At 41.4% G+C, this 12,253-nt stretch overlaps 1 pseudogene; it reads right to left on the bottom strand.

Annotated features, from left to right (window-relative positions):
• Positions 1–282: 282 nt before the first annotated feature.
• LOC122347283 lies at positions 283–12,029 on the bottom strand (annotated as a pseudogene).
• Between the last annotated feature and the right edge of the window lie 224 nt (positions 12,030–12,253).

Raw genomic sequence — 12,253 nt, 5'->3', positions numbered from 1 at the left:
GATGAAATCAACTTTGCGTGTTTGTGAAAATTGCTTGGGATACGCTACTCTTATTGCTGCAAAATGTCTTCCTCCAAAGATGAACAGGCAGAAAGAAATAGAAGTGAAATGCTGAGGTGTTGCTTTAAGGCACAACTATACCTACTACAAGAGAAAATTCTAAAATGTAATATAAAGATAATATGAAGAGGTAATATACTGTAAGTGGACATGGTTTCTGTCTGTCAGGGCCAGACCCAAGCAATTTTCCAGGTTTTCTATCTGCTGAGAAAACTCAAAAGAGGAACAAAAAACTAACAATTATGAAACCTCAGTTATTGAGTAAATGGCAGATCATAAAACATTCTGAAATTGAGCTGTTGAGATCATCTGTAAACACCTCCATCACTTCCTCTGTCTTTTCACAGGATATTGACATTATACAGGACAACTGCTTTGTGTTACATTGTGTATTTGTCTGTCATAGGCAAGTTAAATTAAAGCTGGAGAAAATGTTTTTTTCCAAAAGGCTGCTACGTTGTCTTGTTGGACTTGTCTCGTGAAGTAGTGGAACTAGACTTTGCTTGGGTCTGAGATTGCGCTTCAGACCTAGGCCTTGGTGTGGTGCCACTTCTCAGAGTCCCTGGTCTATCCTGATGTTCTTCGCCAGCTTGAGAATTTGGAGAAGTTGGCCTTTTGGAAGTTCCTGGGACCTCTAAAGATCTCTGAGAAGTTGAGGCTGGCTCAGATTTGGATGATGTTTGTTTAGAGGGAGATTCAGTCAGCCGTGGAGACTGGGAGCCAGAAGCAGCAGATGGACTCGAGCGGTCAGGAGAATCAGGACGCTCCAGACGACATTCTTTTATCTTTGGGTGAGTGGGGTCTGTCTGGGGACGCTGGTCCTTTGTCCGCTCCGAGGTCTCTTTAGTACCTGGGATGTTGAGTTTGACAGGGCCAAGCACACTCTTAGCAACAGTGGCCAGCTGAGACACAACTTTGTCCATTCCACTCTCAGAGGCAGTGGATGGAGAGGCTGCAGCAGCGGCAGTAGCAGCAGCTGCAGCTGCAGCCTGTCTGCGATTGTCAGCCTCCTTCATCTCCTTGGTGATGCCTCCAGTTGGTGTGGTAGCAACAGGGACATCCCTGGTCACTCCAGAAGCAGTGCTAGGATCCATTTTACTACTGGTTTTTGACTTGGGCTCAGAAGATTTGGGGGTCCTCCGAGAATCCAATGGAGGTGTGGTGGGTTTGACAAATGGGTCTTTGCTGACAGAAGTAAAAGCGCTACCATGGGTGGAAAAGGTACTAGATAGCGGGCTGGGTTGAGGCGGAGATGGCCTAACATTGGATTGAGAGTCCTGTCCCTTTGACTCTTTCATTTTTGACTGTTCAGCTAATGTTGAACTGGAGCTTTGGGCCACAATAGATGTTGTAGGATTCTGTTCTGGGGGCTTGGCTGTACCTTGCATTGACAGTGAGGCTGAAATTTGTGTCTGAGATTGAGTTGTACTTTGGCTTTGTATCTGCAGCCCTCTGCTGGGCTGAGGTAAGCCTGGGGGTGCAACCGTTGAGGGCAACAGTCCCAGTGTTGGTGGAGCTGCTGGTCCCATCCTGATGGTATGGGGAGAGGCCATTACAGTAGTAGGCCTTAAGACATGGCTTGGAGGAACATAGCTTGTTCTACGTCCATCTTGGCTATCTTCTGACCCTTCATCTGTCTCATCTTCTGATGAATCCACCTCGTGGATGGCATCCTGTTTTTGAAGAGACTCACGACGCTCAGCGCGATCCTGGCGTATGGCTGACAGCTTGTCTTTCAGTTTACTCTTCCCAGGAACAAGTCCAAGAGTTCCAGTACCTGACTCAGGACCTTCTTGCCTACCCAGTTTACTGAACTGAACTTTTCTGCAGGCTGCCCTTTTCTGCAGGAGACACTCTTCCCCATTAGAGTCTCACTGGCTGACTCCTGCAGGCTCTGTAGACTGGGGTCTCGCTGCAGCATCTCTTTTTTAAAATCTGAATGTGAGGTATCAAGACTGTGTTTGCGGCTGGCACCAACTGGCAGCTTTTATCAGCAGCAGAGGATGGAGAAGGAGAGAGGATGAAGAAGAAAGAGAGGCTGCAAGCTTCTCAGCTGATTGGACACGTTTGAGCAGAGGAGAGCGAGGAGGGTCTGCACTCTTTGGGCGGGATATCTGTCTTACTAATGGAGGTGAAGAGTGGAGTTTGACAGGGAAAGACTGGCCTATTGAAGAAGTGATGAGGGCGTGGCTTGGCAGAGGTGAAGGAGAACGCTGTGGAGAGGTGCTCTGAGGGGTGGGCGATGGTGTACGAGCCAGGGGAGATAAGGGGATATTGCCGGCTGATTTCCGGCGAGGGGAACGGTACTGGCGCTGTAGTTTAGGAGCCAGACCATGCAAAGAGCTGGGTCTGATCTGACCAGAACTGGCAGGGGAGTTTGGCACACTGGAGCTAGGTGAGCTACTTTGGGATGAGTTCCCACCAACTGCATTAGAGAAAGAGAAAATTTAAGGTTAAAGATTAAACTTTTTAAAAGGAAATATGAAGACAGAATACTGATTTCATAATTGGGAACTAATTACTATATTGTATGTAGATGATAAACGTTAAATGAAATGGGAACATAATTTGACATGACATTACGTGAATAAAAATCATATTGGCATTAGTTTGTCTGAAGCTTCACCTGAGTGGGCAGAGTCGGGTGTGGAACGACAGCCCTGTGGGGTGGTGAGGGGACATGTGCGTGGGAGACCCTGGGACACTTTCACCTGATGAAACTGAGCGGTTCAAAGAAGACAGGCTACGACTGGTGTGGAGAAGCGTTGCCTGCTTGGTGATCTTACGAAACAGTGAGTTTCTCTTCTTACTGTAGTGAACATAAAAGTATATATAAAGCACACATGCAAGCTTGAGGATAAAATGGGAAAAATTTTGCATGACTTTTTGTCTGACTTTGATGGTACACTACACGTTAGACTTCACCTGTCTTGTCCTTCTCTGGTTTTGGTTCTTTTGTTGCGCCGGGGCCATTTTGGACTTGTGGCTGGTTTTATGCAGGGCCAACTTTAATAGATGTATTCTCAAGGGCGTAGCAGAAATGGACACCTTGCTGCCACTCTGCAACATAAAAAGAAATTATCTAAAATCTATAATTTCTAAAAGCAACAATGCTCATCAGATTAGATATGCCAATGTACCTTGAGAATAAGCTCTACAACTTCTGTATGCACAAGTCCATGGACAGGCTCTCCATTAACATGTGTGATAAGATCGCCCTCTCTCAGTCCAGCCTCATGAGCAGGTCCCCCATCCTCCACGTGCTGCAAAATCATATGTTAGAGCACTCTAAACCACAAATTGGTACAGTCTTACTGCATCATGAAGAATAATATAATCTGCCATACTCACCCAGACCATGTGGTGCACAGTATAAATGTCTGTGTCTCCCATGTAAACCCTGATGGCACGCAGGGTGAAACCATATTTCTTGCCAGCTCTGTGGATGACTATGGCGGGTTTGACACTGGAGACAGCTGGAGACAGGTCTCTGCTGGGTGAAGAGTCGCGTGATGAAGGGTTAGACGAGAGAGAATGTGGGGACATGGGACTGGCCAAAGGAGAGGCCCCGTGGTGGTCTAAAATACAAGGAAAAATATAAATAAATAAAATGTGCCGCAGTTAAAGTGTGACACTCCACCACATATATTTTTTAAGAGGATAGAGAGAGGCAATCCAATCAAATGACTAGTAAGACATGATTCATGTTGGTCCTGGTACAATATTTCTATTAACAAATCTTGAGGATCATAAGGATCCTAATCAAAAGAATTAGGATTGTTAAACCTATTATCATACTTCCTGTTGTTTAAGGACCAACAAAAAGGACCACATATTTTTACATGGCAAAATGACAATAATCATTGTGACTGCTGACTTACCAGCAGGGATCATAAGTGAGAGGGTAGTGGCTGAAGCTGACTTGATAACTTTGTTAAGAGGGCGTGATGTGTGTTTCTCTGCATCTCCTGACAGCAGTTCTGTGACTTAGCTCTACGAGCTGCCAAATCACTGATTGCTTTAGGAGTGGAGTTTTCAGATCCTTCAGCACTGTAGCGAGAAGCTCGATCCAACACGTCGCCAGAACTACCAGCTGAAATCACACACAAAAGAAAAATTAGCAGAGATATCAGAACTCCCCAATATGGTGTTACTTGAAATAAATCCCATTCACTTTGGTAATTCTAATTCTTTCAGTTTTTTTGTTTTTTTTCTCTCATTAGGTCTAGGACCAATCTTAAAAGAATTTGTAACAATTTTTAACTAAAGCTAGAACACATACTAGTCCCTAAAATAATTCAAGATTTACGTGTGACTGTGGATTGGCTAATCTGGCTGGAAGTGGAGCCTGGTGTGGTTGGCGATTCATCCAGCCTGAGCTCTCTCCACAGGTAGCTCTGGTATGGCCTGAGGCAGATCTTCCCCACGAGGCCCCTCACAGGGTCTTTCTGCCCCTACACCACCATCCTCTTCACTGGAAATGGCAAATCGAGGCATTTCGATGATGGCCGAGCAGCAACGCTGACGACGGTTAGAGGTGTGGGCTGGAGTCACTCTCGGTGTGAGATGACTCGGAAACAGAGAGTCGCTTCCTTAGGCTACAAAAGACCAAATGTCCAGATCACTGCACCATGTTGAACAAACGTTAAATATATATATTTTTAAAATACAGTATGATATCTATGATTTATCAGAATCATTTCAGGTTTTTCACTCACATCTCAGGTGAGCCCACCAGCCAGCTCCGGTCTCGAGACTTTAGTCCACTGAGACTATCAATACGCTCTCCTCCTTCTTCACTTAGACTGCGCTTAGTGGGAGGAGGGGTGCGCTTCTCCTCATGCAAGGAAAGACGCTCCATGCTACTATATACCTGAAAATGGTAGAGATGACGAGGAGACGACAGATTAAGTTAAAAGGGCAAACAAAAGAAAAAAATCAATACTGAAAACAGTACTTCTGCTGTTGTTAAAAGTGTTAGCATGTCTTCCTTTACACCTTGCTGAATCGTGGTGAACAGGAGGAGAACTGACGGATCTCCAGATGGTCGTCATCATTTGTATCATCCTCTTCCTCCGAGTCCACGTGATGATACCGATCTGAGCGTGCTAGAGGGTTGTAGAAAGAAATTTCAAACAGTGTTTTAGAAAATCTAAGCCCATGTGGCTTGCATCTGTATTGCAGGTAGGGAATAAAGTGCCCTGTTATAAATTTCTCTACAGTCTCTGCAGTCTGAACACATACTGTCAAAGTAGCTAGTGTCATCCTCCGACTCCAGCTGAGGAATGAACTCTGCCTTCTGCCTCAGGAGACTGTTCCAGTCCAGATCAGTAAAGAAACGGTGCTGTTTCACTCAAATGCACTCCTGTGAGACAGGGAGAGAGAACATCTCTTCAAAAATTTCTCAGAAACAGAGATATAGGATAGCATTTCAGGTTTATTCATACACTATTAATCTCAGAAGATCAGTCAAGTCACTCTTCTAAAACTTAACCAGGGGGATCAATAAGTAGTCAGAGTCTATGTAAGTGTGAGTTTGTGTGACAGAGGACCTGTTCCCAGACGCCCAGAGGGTTTTGCAGCAGTAGTTTGGAGATGAGATCTTGAGCATCTGGAGGCAATGCTTCATCACCTTCTGGCCAGATTATCTCATCTATTGAACGGCACATACAGAATCACATTTCTGAAAGTACTCTCAACAACAACAGAATTAGGTTTACAGTGTTTTTTTAATTTATTTCAAAGTATTTTGATATATTAGATGGCACAAGAACAGCTTGAATTTAAGTGTGTATTAGGTTTTTCAAAATTAATTAAAGACCGTAAAGCAGATTACTGATTAGGAAAGACTAATAGTAGATATATTTATATTCTTTTATTATTATTTTTTTTTAATTTTTTTATTTTGCATTTTCTTTCAGATATGACACTAACCACTGATGACTTGGCCAAACAGTTCCTCAGGTGTATCTCCAAAGAAGGGAGCACATCCCACAAGAAACTCATACAAGATGACTCCCATGGCCCACCAGTCAACTGGCTTTCCATAGCCCTGCCTCAGAATGACCTCAGGCGCTATGTACTCCGGAGTACCACACACCTGATGGGGAGAAAGAAAGTATTTTGAGACATAGCTCCATAGTTTGCTTTTAATAAATTAATAAATAACAATACAAGGTCTCTGTACCTGTTTGTCCAGAAATTCTCTGGTGTCTTTTTCGATATGGCCTCATATAGATTGGTTGTTAAGCTCATTAAACCAATCTTGGACAGTCCGAAATCTGTAAGTTTTATGTGTCCCATTGATGTAATCAGGAGACTATTGGGAAAAAATAAAAATAAATCAGTGATTATGAAAAGCCCATCCATTTATTTAAAAAGCTGTCTAAACCTATATCAACTGATCTGTTGCAGTTTAACAAGCATGTTTTCATATTCTTAGAAAGTGAGATGGAATTTAATAAATAAAAATCCTTCATGTCAGAAAGTCAGGTTCAAGCACTGTGGGGTTTGGTGTTACTTGTGCTTACTTGTCAGGTTTGAGGTCCCTGTGTACAATACCATAATTGTGAAGGTATTCCAGTGCTAGAACAGTCTCAGCAAAGTACATGCGTGCCATGTCCACAGGCAGAGCCCCAATGTGCTTCAGCAAAGTGGCACAGTCCCCACCTTCAGACACACACAAACACTTTCAACTACTCTGTGGTGTATCCCACAATGAAGTCCTCCACATAGACTGTTTCTTACCTTCCACATACTCCATAACCATGCAAAGATGTCTTCTTGTTTCAAAAGAGCAGAACATGCTGACAACAAAAGGATTCTCTGCAAATGTCAGGATGTCTCTTTCCACAAAGGCCTGCTGGATCTGGTTGCGCAGGATCAGGTTCTGCTTGTTGATCTTCTTCATGGCAAATCTCTGACGGGTCTCCTTATGTCTCACAAAAACACAGCTCTAAGAAGACATAGGCATGTATTACTTTTGAGCTAGTAATGGCTTTCTAACTGTATGATTATTAAGCGGAGGAGAGCCAATTAGATAATTAATAATTTCAAAGGTTTTAGTAAGATTTCACTACTGCAGCAATGACCAAAAATCACTGTCTTACCCATAGGCTCCATTACTGATAAGTTTAATGGTCTCGAAATCTTCCTCGCGTGGAGTTTTAGTTTTTGCTGAGGCTGTGGCTGGGGATGAGGCTGGGGCTGAGGCTGGAGTGGTTGTACAGTGGCTCTCGACTCTGCATACAAACACAAGAACTTAGTGGTCTTAGTGGAATGTTATTGTAAAATAGAGTCAATAGAGTCACTGAAGACTTCAATTATAATAGACTCAATTCAATTACTCACATCTGTGGAATCTGTCTCCGTTTCTGGTGTTTCAGGGTTACCACTGTCATAGCTGCTCAGCTGGGCCATTTCTAGAGAGTGAGAGTGGAAAAAGAAAGCGAACCAGATGGCATTGAAAAATAACATATATATCACCGTAGTTCCTAATTTAATACTTCATAAAGTATTCATTAGTTGCTTCATAAAATCCTCAAAAGCTTTGGACACTTATGCTACACTTAAAAATGATTCAATGTGCTAGATAACAAAATATTGAACCAAGTACCATTTGTTTCTGCACACTGTCTGATTTATTTTACTTTTTGTATATCATACAATTTTTAAGTGTACCCTAGTGTTGAAATGCTTTTGAGGCCACTTTGAGTAGCATTCTTACCCTCAAGGGGGTCCCTGGTGAGGCCCAGCTGGCTGATGATGTATCGAGGGATGTCAGACTTGATGCCTTGACCTTCTTTAGCATGACCTTCAGCAGCCTCTAACAGGTGGTAGAACTCTTCTGGATCAAACTCCTACAATACACATAGGCAGAATTGATATGAATATTAAATATGATATCAACTTATTCCCACTTAATCCCCAATCATTTAATTTATTCTAGATAAGTTACTCTATAATTACATTAAGAGATGTACATTTTTTGTACTGCTGTTGAAAACTACATTTTCAAATTATGATAAACTTATTTTTTCTTAAATCCTGATTCAAGACAAATATTTTAAATCATAATATTCATAGGACTTCATCAGCATTTTGTAGCAGACTAATTCTAAATCATTAAAAAATTAAAGAACGGAAAGAAAATAAGAGTGTGCTTATTGAGGCTGGTTTGTCTCCAGCTGCCACACTGAGGTATTTGGGATGCATTGTGCACACATGAAGCAGAATAGGTTAACAGCTCATTGCTCTCTCAGCTGCTGGTCCTCGATCAGTGCTGAGCTGCACTGTATGTTGTCATATTGCTGAATGCACCAGATTACTCAAAATACACATGTGGCCATAGACACAGAGCCCAGATGCTTTGTGTGGTAGTCAGCTTTTTTATTTACATGTGTTTCTATAATGTCTGGCGTGATTTATATAAATAAGACAAATCACTGTGCCTTTTGAAGCTTTACAATGTGGCCTTGATTCAACATGCACATTTCCTCAAGGCGAATCTAGCATTTTAATTATGCGGTACTAAGCATGTGCTTCATTAACTATGGAAAAGAAGTTTGCTATGAAGCCACAGTACAAATAATGTCCAGATTAGAGTCCTTTAAATTATCAGTGCTTACCAAACACTCCAGCAGCCGGGCGGGTCGGGCAATGATTATCATCAGCTTTTTCACCAACTTGGTGACAAATGTCACCTCCCCACTTTCTGAACGCTCATGAGCCTAGCAACAAACAAGAAAAAAAAAAACATATTTGAAATGGCATACTAACATGCTAATCACAGTATTCAGTGTGTACTTTTATGAATTAAACACCTCAATGATCTACATTTGTCAAAATGGGCAATACATAGTAGATACAAATTATAGCACACTGGATGGAATATTATATCCTACAATTGAATGCTTTTAACTTGACCTTCTGTCTTCACAGTGACAGTGAGTCAGGAGCAGTATCACTGGAGATTTTTGACACTTAAAGAACTACAATAAGAGATGGTTCAATGAGGTGTACAAAGAGAGTACATAAAAAGGAAGAGTGTAAAGCAGAAAAAAAAGAGAGTTCATCAATAGGATAGAGAAAAGCTGTTCAGAGTAGATGGTTAACAGCTGACAGTAATAGAGCTATCTCTGACAGACAGCACAGCCACCTCAGGGGATGTCTAATCAGCTTCTGAATTATTTATACAGGTAATGAAACCGCCAGTGAATCTCACAAACTCAGTATAATAAAAGGTCTCTGCACTGAGTAAATACACTAAAGACAGACAGAAGTACCAGCAGTGAGAGATATAGGATGAGGGAGGGATCTGGTTTAGCATATTTTAAACTAGATGAAATGAGATGCTCTATCTATACGGTTAATAAGATCAGGCGTGCATAAGGTCAATAGAAGATTCTCAGGATTCCTCAAGGGCCAGACTTCATGGTGACAGCTAGGTCACTTAAGTGACCTGGCCTTGAGATTGGCTCCTGTGGTTTTAATGATGCATCCATGGGAGACTGAATGATACAGACTGGTCATTTAAAAAGGTAAAACTAGTCTGACCTTAAGACAAATGTCCGCTTTAATAAATAAAGTCTATAAACAAGGACAAAGACCTTATAGTAAGAGAAACCAGAGAACAAGAATCAGGGATGCATGACATACCTGTATCATATCAGTTATGAGCTAATACTAAAGATAATTTATTATGATTAATTATTAATTATTGTTTTATAATTTACTATATTTATCCATATTAAATATAAATTGGCAAGCATTTAATTGTGCCAATTTTTTTATATGAAATAGTTTAAATAGTTTAAAATATTTATAATCACAATCATATTATCAAAATTTGTTTTTGTTGTATTATTGGTATGACCCACAACACTAATAACTAAATTCTGTGTTTTAAGAATAGCCATTTAATGCAACTCTGATAAATATTTAAACACCTTTCTACAGTTCACAATTTGATTAAAGTAAGCAATAGCAGGTATCAGGTATAATATATTCTAGTTACAGTCCACGCTTTTGAGTGTTAGCCTAAATTGTCATACCACTGGTGTATCCACTATTCTACAACATAAAACAGCAGCTATCAGACTATGACCTTGACTCGATGGAACTCTGAAAAGTAAAAACAATCAGGAACTCAACTGTTAGATCCACATGGTTTCTGACCGCGCTTTGCTCCCAGCGCCTAAAATCTGCTGAAGAACCTCCTCTTCCTCCAGCCGCTTCTGCCACGAAACGCAGGACATCCTCTCAGCGAGCAAGGAAGCGTTAAATGGAGAAGTCAGGAATGCTTTTCTGAGCGCACCTGCTGAAGATGCGGTTTATACCGCCATCCCGTCTACCCCACCTGTCACCATCGGCTCCCAAACTAAATCAGCCAATTAGCACAGGCTGGATGATGTCATCCCTACTCGCCTGAATGCCAAGTACAGCTGCGGTGATGGCACGGCGACTGCATGAGATCACAATGTGCACATTTTCGATTCTGGCAGGCAAAAGCTACGGGATGGTTATGGACAACCAACCAAAAGAGGGGAAAACCAGACCTGATCCCTCCCTTCCATTCTCACTCCTCTCCTTTCTCTCTCTCCCGCCCTGCACCTCCTCTTTGGGTGCCTGGGATACTCATCCGTCACCAGTGGTGGTTACTGGAGTGTGAAATTAAAATCAGGAAGGTCCTGCACCCCCCCCCACACACACCAACACTACACAACAAACACACACTCGGGTACATTCCAACACACACATGATTTGTGGAATGGGAATGGGACCTCTGGGAGTCATAACGCTGCCCCTGAGGCTCTGTGACTGAGCTAATCAAGACATCAGCAACCTGTAACCTGACTAATGCAGATTTGACAGGTGACCACAGACTCAACAGTAGAAAGATCATCAGGGAACCTGAATTCACATGAGATAGAGCTGTTTATAACAGCCTAGGTGTCCAGAGATGACCTCTGCCCTGATGTGATGACATAGCCATTTTGGCAGACATGGATTTATGTTTAGAGATACAAGAAAGACCTTGCATGACAAGGAGTCAATACAATAACTCCTTATATACTTTTCTCATCTTTGCATACTCACATCTTGGTGTAACTTCTCAAGGTTCTCCTGTAGTTCGTAGAAGTAACGGGAGGTGATGAGACCCTCACGGGATTTGTCCAGGCAGTCCCGAGCCAATTCTATGACCTGGTGGTGGATGAAGCTCAGGACGCCGTCAGCTAAAGGCATGACTTTGTCAGGAGCAGAGGAGGATATGAAATCAGCCAGCCGTTCCTCCATCTGAGCAGTAGCCTGTGGGGCAGAAGGGTCCTGGTAAGGGCTAGGTTAAAACAAAAAGCCATGGAGAGACATCCAGCCACCCACAATGTGTTACTTTTTTTTTTAAAAAAACACTTTATTATTAGTTTCATTTATTTATTTTTCCTGTTCTTGCACCAAAACTGTGTTTATAGAGACAATTTCTTTAACTCACTTTTGTTATAAATTTGTTTATTTAAAAAAAGAAAATAAGTTTTTATATTGTGCCTATAGGCAAAAAGAAAAAAAGTGTGTTTTTTTTAAACATCAAACAGAGTGTGAAATTTTTATTTCTATTATTTATGTATTGTCTCTATACATTAATGTTTATTAGTGTACTGCTGTTTTTATTTATTTTAATTTATGTTAAACATTGTGTTATTTATTTTTTAATATGTATATTAATGAATATGTATTTTATGTATATGTATACTGCATAATATCTCTTTTCCTTCTGACACTGTGTGTATCAATGCTCAGGCATTGCAACATGGAAAAAGAGGCACTTTATTATTGTGTGAAAATGAGACATTGTGTCGTGCAAGTTCATCCGCTTTAGACCTCACCTTAGGGAATCGCTCTTTGTAGACATGGTTCATCATGACGATCTCATGATCAAATGAAATGGGTGAGCGTCCAGGGCTGAAGAAGAGAATACACCAACAAATATGAGTGAAAAAAAAAAAAAAAAACTTAGCCCTTTTTTTTTTTTTCTTTTCATTTTTTTTTTTTTTTTTAACTAATCATATATTTTCAACACTAATGTCCTTTGGTGGCCTATACCTGTAATCTAACGAAGATGATAGACTGAAGCACCTGTATTTTCTGACACATCCAACCTCATTCATGTCAAAGTAGCATCTTCAATCAGAGACGCCCA

The sequence above is a fragment of the Puntigrus tetrazona genome, chromosome 6 (genome assembly GCF_018831695.1).
Source record: "Puntigrus tetrazona isolate hp1 chromosome 6, ASM1883169v1, whole genome shotgun sequence".
In the NCBI taxonomy this organism is placed as follows: domain Eukaryota; kingdom Metazoa; phylum Chordata; class Actinopteri; order Cypriniformes; family Cyprinidae; genus Puntigrus; species Puntigrus tetrazona.
This window is presented reverse-complemented; position numbering and strand designations above follow the sequence as displayed.